The following is a 9,337-nucleotide window of genomic DNA, read 5'->3' as shown; positions in this document are numbered from 1 at the left end:
ATGATTGACCATGGTTGACCATGATTGATATTATAAACCCAATTGAATAATAAACCCAATGGATTGATCTTATAGACCCAAAGAATTAATATTAAAACCCCATGGGATTATGAACCCAAGGGAATAATATTAAACATAAGGGACAAATATTATAAACCCAAGGTATATAATGCCTAAGATAAATGTTATAAACACTAAAATAAACATTGTCAAAACATTGTTGACAGTAGTTGAACATGATTGATTTTCATATTGAGACAATCCTTATCAAAATGCGACATTCGACCATGGTTGACCATGATTGACCATGGATGAACATGTTTGATTTTATAAAGCATGGTTGAAAATTGATCAAGGTTGACCATTATTGACCATGGTTGACTGTGGTTGACAATGATTATCATATTGAGAGAATCTTTGTAAATGCTACGTAAATTATAAACCCTAAGATAAATATTATAAACCCAAAGTATATAAACCTTAAGATAAATATTATAAACACTAAAACAAACATTGTTAACAATGGTTGACCATGGTTGATTTTTATATTGGGACAATCCTTGCCACAATGCGACATTGGCCCATGGTTGACCATGCTTAACCATGGTTGATTTTCATATCAGCACAATCTTTGGGACAATGCGACCTTCGACCATAGTTGACCATGATTTACCAAGGATGACCATGTTTGATTTTATAAAACATGGTTTTCATGGTTGACCATGATTCACCATGGTTAACGATGCTTGTCTTATTGAGACAATCTTTGTCATAATGAGACATATATTATAAATATTATAAACCCTAAAATAAACATGGTTGACTATGGTTGACCATAGTTGATTTCCATATTGAGACAATCCTTGTCACAATGCCATGCTAGACCATGGTTGACCATATTTGACCATGATTGATTTTTATATAGAAATAATTTATTACAATGCGACGTTAGACTATAATTAATCATAATTAATTTTCCATATAATAAAACTTATTAACCAATTTATTAACCTCTATGTAAATTCAATCCAACCCCAACAAAAAATAATAATGAAAAAATAATATTAATGGTTTTTTAAACTGGCGAATTACCGAACCTAAGATATTTAAAAAAACCAAGATATCTGGGATATCTATTATATCCACATAATTATAATACACAAACTAGCCCCACCTCGAATCGTCCAAATCACCCAGGATAATAATAATAAAATATTAATTATCCTTTGGACCGACTAATTACAAAAGATATGGTATCGCCCATCTCCAGATGGATCCAATATTTAGAGGATCAATTACTACGAAAGCACAGAAGCGAAGAAGCATCCAAAGCAATGAAGCAAACAAAGCATCCTGGAAACCCGATGGAAGTGGTGGTCCTGTATTGGATTGTGGTGCAACTTTCAGTAACACAATACATGGCAACCAATAATAACTTTACCTTAGGGGCTTAGGGGCCAGAGTTGTTGAACCACTTGTTGCAATTATAAACAGTGCAGAAGGCCTGCAAAAAAGTCACCGCCAAAAGTATCGCTGCAGCTACCAGAGACAGGATTTTCCACGACCCGAATATGTGTTGGTTCAGAAACTCCACCGCAACAACATTCCATTTTCTGTTATAATGTTTGTTAATGTCCTTTATAACCTTGTCCAGATATGCAACTTTTGTGACACAAACGCACTTACCCATGCTGTTCCACAGGTTCGCGACCTCTCGATCGCTTCGGAGGTGGTTTGAAATAATTCCGCTCTCTCTCAGCAATCTAACATCTTCTTCGCTGTCGATCATTCCGTTCATGAAGTCGGTGTATCGTGTGAAAACCAGCGCACCTGGAGCTACATTAGCTTCTAATGCCACCAAATTTCTCAAGATTACCTCCGTGTTGGTATCCAACTTTACTTTTGGAAGGAAAAGCGTGGCAGTCTTCTCATCAAATCGTATTGTGGTAAGGTCCCCCTCGGTAGGAACGAATCTGAGACCCGCAGAGTACAGATCCGCCACAGATGGAATAGCTAGCTCGTCTCGCGTGGGCGGTATGAGCTTAACGGAGGTTTCTTCCCCGTTGCTCTCTCCGTCTCCGTCTCCTTCCTCTTCCTCAGATTTGATCTCATCTTTATCGAAAAAAAGAACCAAGGGTTTCAAGGCACTCAGAACAGGTAGATTCTCAATAGTAGAAAGAACACGTGAGGGTAACTCTGTAAGATATCGAACGGGACCTACCTTAATGGAGGAGAGAGTCTTCCACAGAAAACTGAAGGCCTGTGTAACACTTGACACGACCTCCGTATCAGGGGTATCGTTTCCTTCCTCAGTTGAACTTGAACTTTGATTGTTGGAAACAGGGGCGATAGCGTAATACAGCACCTCAAGCACATGCCCTCTCTCCTTTATATTGAGATTTGAATTCTCGGACACCTTAAAGCTGAAAGGCGATAATTCTTGGCACAAAAGTCTCATCAGGCTAGACAGCCTCTCCTCTGCCTTGGCTTTAGAACCCAACTGCAACTCCAAAAGTGTTCGCAAAAGAAAGAGCGGCAACTGATTTTCCAGCATCATGAGATCTCTGAAAATGGAGTTGTGAGTAGAACCGGTGCCTGTCCGATGTAAGACTCGTCCCAGCTCCTTGACTTCTACGTCGGAGCTTTTGTCGGCGTGTCTGACATAAAACTGCAAACACTCAAGAAGAAATGCGGCGTCCAGGGCCATGATCCACGCCAAGATTTCTTCGTTATAGTCGATGAAATTATGATAGCAGCACCGGATTTGCCAATCGTGCTTCCTAAATTCCTCTACAACAACAGATTCAAACTTGCGGCCTTTGATTCTTTTCTGAAATCTACGAGCAGCTGCCAGTTTGTACCGCTCCATTAGAAGGAGCTCAGATCGCCAATGGTGATAGGGACCGATAGAAACGGATTGAGGAGTGTACGCCTCGGGCTTCAGTGCAAATAACTCTTTGGGCACATTAAACACGGACGCACAGAAGTCGTCCTCCTCTTCTGGATCTTCTTGCAGTATGTCCAGGCTTTTCTTTATCTGAATAACCCAACCACTGTCATCGATCCTCACTTGAACATTAGTGTTGGATTCCATGTTTCCGAGTCCGAGTAAAGAAGCTACAATGAAACAAATGAGAAGAACCAGGAAATATACCTCTGATAGAGTTAAGGGACTGCCCAGCCTTATATGCAATTTATCTGGTAGATAAATACAGCAGACTGAGGTATTATCCTCTAAGACTTCCTTTCTACCGGGTATCCTTAGCTGCCAGTTTCAGAATGATATTATAGATTATCCAGTGTGTTATTCCACACCTGCCAACCAGTTTGAGAATTACATTCTTCATTATACACTGTAGCATCCGACGATACACATGCTTTCTATATTTTTCAATGTGACTTTTGTCACCCGTGACCATGTGGCCAGAGTGAGGTACTGTCCCTATTTTATGATTTTGATTTATTTAGGGCGTATGTCTATTCTTTCGATAGTAAATTTGACTTATTGGATCCAAATTCTTCCGCATTCGGATAACACCACAGAAAAATGTATGATTATTCATGTCAATAAACACGTTGATTATTCCGGTTTTATCATGACGTGGCCTCCTTTGACCATATCCGACACGTAATAGTGCTATAGAACCAGCCATACGTAAGCTATCGAATCTATAAACTTTGATGTGTTTTTAATCGGCTATGTTTACTTAAACCTTTTTATCATTATTATTACTATAATGAAATTAATACATAATGTATATTAGTATTAGATAAATTAAATGATTAAAATGCTTATTTTTTAATACATTTTACATTTTAAAACAAGAACTCTCTTTTTCCATTCAAAATATTTTACATATATTTTATTTATTTTATTTTATAATATTTCTAACATTCCATTCTCACTCTCCTTTAAAAAAATTTGGAAATATTTAATAAAAATTAAGTTAAATTATAATTTTAAAATCCTATTTCAAAATAGTAACATCACCATAAAGTTGAATGAAATTAGCATCCAAGAGTATTGTTATGAAAATATAACTGAAGCCTAAAGTTTATTATACTTCATAACTTTTAACCTAATTGTGAATAGAAAAAGCCAAATAGTACATAGTGAAAATATGAATAAAAAGTTAAGTTTTACTATATAGCTATTTCTAAATCGGGGTGCTCTACTTCCTCCACTTATTTTGATGCTAAAAATTTTTCAATTACAAAGGGACCACTTTTAGAGATAGAGTGGTGACGATGGAGTGGAGAATGGCACATTTGCTGACCTACCCCATGACTTTGATCGCTATATCCATAACTATGCCTCTTTGCATGGGCATTGAGTGTCCATAGTATTACAACTATTATAAGAGAGGTAGCAAGGAGGATGGAATGTCCACTATCTTAGTACTCGAGACGATAGCCCATACTTCGTACCTAATGCTCATTAGGGCCCTGTGGGGTGGGAAGCCGGTTGAGTTAGAGCGGATGAAGCTTAGGGAATGGTAAGCTCCCCACTTGGTCCAATCATAGAGTCTAAACTTCTCCAGGTAATGGATATACCAACTCAAGCACAGTGGATAAGCTTGTGGATAAATCATAGGAGCCACTAACCTTTGATACACCCTGGTGGGAAAGCTATCTCCATGATAGCCAGTAAGAAACTGTAGATGGAGAGGAGGGAAGAGAGTGAATATGAAATGAAAAATAATACAAGAACATTGGATACATATAACATGAGAGTATCCAAAATCTTTGAAATCCCAATTGGTCACAAATGAAGATGAGCCAATTAGTGTTGCTAATACCAAATTGTAGAATCACATTTCCTTGTGTCCCCACGTTATTCATGCCGGCTATGTTGCATGGAGAAAGAGCATCAAATTCATAATGGTAACCTTGGTTTGACATGACAACAGTTAAAGAATATGAACAAATTCTTCAAATATCATAAGGACACACTATTGGACACCATTCAAGGTTTCTTGCAAGAATTTCCAAATGTATTGATCTAGGAAAAAGACTTGATTTATTGATTTGATCCATAAACATGGTTTATCCGTAACTTCAAATTCCCTACATAAATTAGACTCTATGAGAATCTTCATATAATTTTGTTTTGGGCTTGCAAATATGAGTTTTCATTGCGAGCATCTCAAACATATTGTCTCCCTTAGGATGGCCCCTTCTAAGTTTGTCTCCCTATAATCCTTACAGAAAAGCATTGTGTAGGCCAACCACATGTTTGTGGGTTGTGACTGCCATGGAAAATTTTAGGGGCGAATGTTCGCCCTTTGGCGAAATTAAGGGGTTTTAAATTTTTAGTGGGTGAATATTTTGTATCATAGTACACTTTTACAAATCACCTCAAATAGCCCACCTTATTTTAAGGGAGAGGGTAAAAAAGTTAAATTTATCCCTTGAAATTAGGAGTTACAACCTTCCATTCGCCCTAATTTTCAAGATAGGTTTTATTTAAGTGAATCCTATGGGCCAAGTACCATATTTATAAAAGAGGTATGGTAAATTAATAAAAATATAAATAAATGAGAGATATGGTAATAAATAAAACATTTTTTATATTTACTCCATAAGTCACCTTATATACATGCAAGGGTGTAAAAAAATAAAAATATAAGTAAACTGGAGGTATGGCAAATAAATAAAATGTCTTTTTATACTTGCTCAAAAGGTATGGTAAATAAATAAAAATATAAATAAACTAGACGTATGGTAAATAAATAAAACCTCTTTTTGATGATGATGATGATGATGGTTAACGTCCACTGAGACCAAATTGGTCTATCGGACCTACAATTTTCTTAATTTTTACTTGTCTGGCTCCTCGTCTTTCTTGGCGAGATTGGTGTTGTAGCTTTCTTTCTTTTCTCTACGGTCTTCCAACTTTCTTTGTCCTGCATCTCCTTCATCTCTTCTGGTTCTTGGGACATTGGTGTCTTAGCTTTGCGATCTATAGTCGGAGAAGTTTGGTTTAGGAGATCTGCTTTGCTGTTAAATGAAGATTTCTTTTCTGCGGTATTCAAATCCTCATAACTGTTGATTTGTTGGGGCGGGCTTTCTCCTTGCTTGCTTTGAGAGTTGTTTCCTTCTTCCTTGATTTCTTGTGACTTAGAGTTTTCTCTAGAATATTCTTCTTTGGTGACAGTGTAGTGTTCTTTTTGTGCTCCTTCCCACCATGTAGATCTGTGGTGGTTTTTTCTAGCAAAATTTTTCTCAGAGGCTTTTGGGCAATTTTTGGCTAGATGCCCCGTCTCAAAGCACGATCGACATCTGAAGAGGACACTTTCATAATCAAGCTTCTGGTTCCACACATAGTCTTTACTTGCTAGGTTTATTTCAGCTGGGAATCCGGCGCTGAAATCCATTTCCACACAGATGCGTGCATAGGTGGTTCTGGCATATTCCTCTGTTTCTGGGCACCTGCAGTAAAATTTCCCAATTGCATTTCCGATGGCTTTTAGCGATGAGAGATTCCAGAGATGCAAGGGTAGGCTTGGCAATCTCACCCAAACTGGTGCTGAGGTTATCACTGCTGTAGAGGGATCGAATGATGGGTTCCATGGCTTCATGAATAGGCCTGATTTTTCCCAAAACCAAGGGCCGGAATCTAGAATACATTGTCTGCTTTCAGGATTTTCAAAATCTACTATAAAGAAACCTCTAGCACAGGGGTAGATATTAATTTCATCAGAAATGATAGGCTTCCATACCTCCGAGATCCAATTGTGGAGTGCTATCAGCCGCGGCCAAAAACCATTGAACCGGCAAATTAGGGCACTTTCGGAGAACTTCAAAGCTTCATCGAGTGAGTCTTGGACCACTTGGATAGTGGGAGCTGGGGCTTCACTCACGATATGGGCAGGAGATTGCCCTCCAGAGGCGGATGAGCCACCAGTTATTTTTGCAAAGCTCGGAGCCATATTTTACGCAGATCTGCACCAGATCTATACTGCAGATTCAATTCGTGCGCTCTGAGCCCGTGATTTAAATTCCAGTGATGAAACCCTAGCAAGCTCCGGAACCGCGACTGATCGCCTGCGAAAGACGAGGTATTTAAAGATTTTACGGCCTGAGAACCGGTTGGAAACCCTCTGAGGGCTGCAACTGACTGAGATCGAGGAGAAAACGGGGAAGATGCCGAAGAAAAATTGGATGTCGAAACAGCTCGAGCTATGTCGTATACGAGCCGCAGATCTGCAATTTGAAACCGCAGATCTGAGACCGTGATTTAAATTCCAGTGATGAAACCCTAGCAAGCTCCGGAACCGCGACTGATCGCCTGCGAAAGACGAGGTATTTAAAGATTTTACGGCCTGAGAACCGGTTGGAAACCCTCTGAGGGCTGCAACTGACAGATCGAGGAGAAAACGGGGAAGATGCCGAAGAAAAATTGGATGTCGAAGCAGCTCGAGCTAAGAGAATGATCTATGCCGCAGACGAGAACGATCTATGCCGCAGACCAATAGTTACATGAAAGGAATTGAAAGGAATTGCATATAAGGAATTGAAAGGAATTAAAAAACCGCAGATCTGCCGCAGACGAGAACGATCTATGCCGCAGACGAGAACCGTAGAACGATCTATGCCGTAGAACGAATATTTAGTCCATATCCCTCGTTCTATTTATGAAGGCTCAAAATTATTTAAGTGAATCCTATGGGCCAAATACCATATTTGTAAAAGAGGTATGGTAAATTGATAAAAATATAAATAAATGAGAGATATGGTAAAAAAAAAATAAAAAAAAAAAATTATATTTACTCCATAAGTCACCTTATATTTACGAGCACTCAAAAAATGCGTTATATTTAGGTGAAACCTATGGGCAAAATACTATGGCCCAAATACCATGGGCTAGATTATTATTAATACCATGGAAAAAAACATTATTAACCCTAATATTAGTATTAATAAAAATAAAAATGACACATGGTATTGACCCATGGTATTCACCTAGAATGTAGCCTATTTAAATGGGGAATTAAACTAGCATAGATCCATCTTTACTCTGGATCTACTAACCCCGAGAGGTATCAAATATCGTGATATGCAAACTAGCATAGAGTGAAAAATATTTGATCCCTCTCAGGGCTTGGTGGATCAAGAGTAAAAATGGATGTTGTAATTTAATGTATGTTAAACATTTTAGCTTGGTTAAAATAAAAAATAAAATAAAAATCAACTATTAATTTTATTAATTTTTATAAATTACTAATAGTAATTTTTAAGCTCCAAGTTTATGATAACCCATGGTATTGACCCATGGTATTCATGTGAGTATAGACTATTTAAAGGGGAAATTCTATCATCTTAGATCCATCTTAATTCCGGGTCTACCAAGTGCTCAGAGGGACAAATAGATTTCATCCCCCTAAGAGTGGTAGATGTGGAGTTAAGATGGATATAGGTTGGTTTTTATGATAATGAAGATATTAAATAGACTTAGGAAATTATATTGTAAAAACATCTTAAGGTGAATGGTTAAAGCATAGACAATGGACAAGTATATTTGTATACTTCGGTTTTAAACTGAAACAAATCCAGGGCTAAAAGGAATGGATTGATTGCACTAGTCATCCTTCTATAACTTTCCAACATAGGATGGAGTAAACAGATTGTAATTTGGGTAATTTTTCTAACTACAAACAGGAACATACTTGTGTATTGGTAAGGTGGTTACAAGGTCCCTGGAAGTGATGAATTTGAATTTTTTCTGGTTTTATATATAGTATTAGGTTTTTTCTCATGCTTTCTATGAATGACACAAGTGAATTTTATCCTACACCCACTAGGTTATCGATATGTAATTTTGGTAATTTGATTTCAAAAGATATTTTAAAGAAATGCAATGATTTCATTTGTGTATTCAATAAACACAATATTCTAATGGAATTCTGCATTTGTGGTTTACCTATATAGATTCCATGGAGAAGTATTAGTGGTGTGACATCAATTGTCCTCAAGCAGAGGCTTTAGTTTTACTCTTTTCTGGAAGCAAATACTTTCTTCCAACATTTCTGAGTTCCATGAAAAATTTGAAAGTCCTAATAGTATTCAATTATGGGTTCAAGAGAGACATAGTATTCAATTATGGGTTAAAGAGATCCACACTAAATGATCTATCGGCCTTATCTTCACTTAGTTTAAGACTATTCACTTGGAGAGGTTGCATGTTCCCCCACTTCAAGAGCATAATAAAGTCATGTAGAACTTAGAGAAGCTATCTTTAAGCTTTTAGTGAAGATTGAAAAAATGTCTGGGTTCAATAACACCTAGTTGAGCATTAAGCTTCTAATAATGCCAGATTTTAACCTAGAGCACTTTT

At 37.4% G+C, this 9,337-nt stretch overlaps 1 pseudogene; it reads right to left on the bottom strand.

Annotated features, from left to right (window-relative positions):
* Positions 1–1,377: 1,377 nt before the first annotated feature.
* LOC149193278 (putative UPF0481 protein At3g02645 pseudogene) lies at positions 1,378–3,096 on the bottom strand (annotated as a pseudogene).
* Between the last annotated feature and the right edge of the window lie 6,241 nt (positions 3,097–9,337).

The sequence above is a fragment of the Pinus tabuliformis genome, chromosome 2_2, assembly GCF_031772625.1.
Source record: "Pinus tabuliformis cultivar Carrire ecotype Pingquan chromosome 2_2, CPIR1, whole genome shotgun sequence".
NCBI classification, from domain to species: Eukaryota; Viridiplantae; Streptophyta; class Pinopsida; order Pinales; family Pinaceae; genus Pinus; species Pinus tabuliformis.
This window is presented reverse-complemented; position numbering and strand designations above follow the sequence as displayed.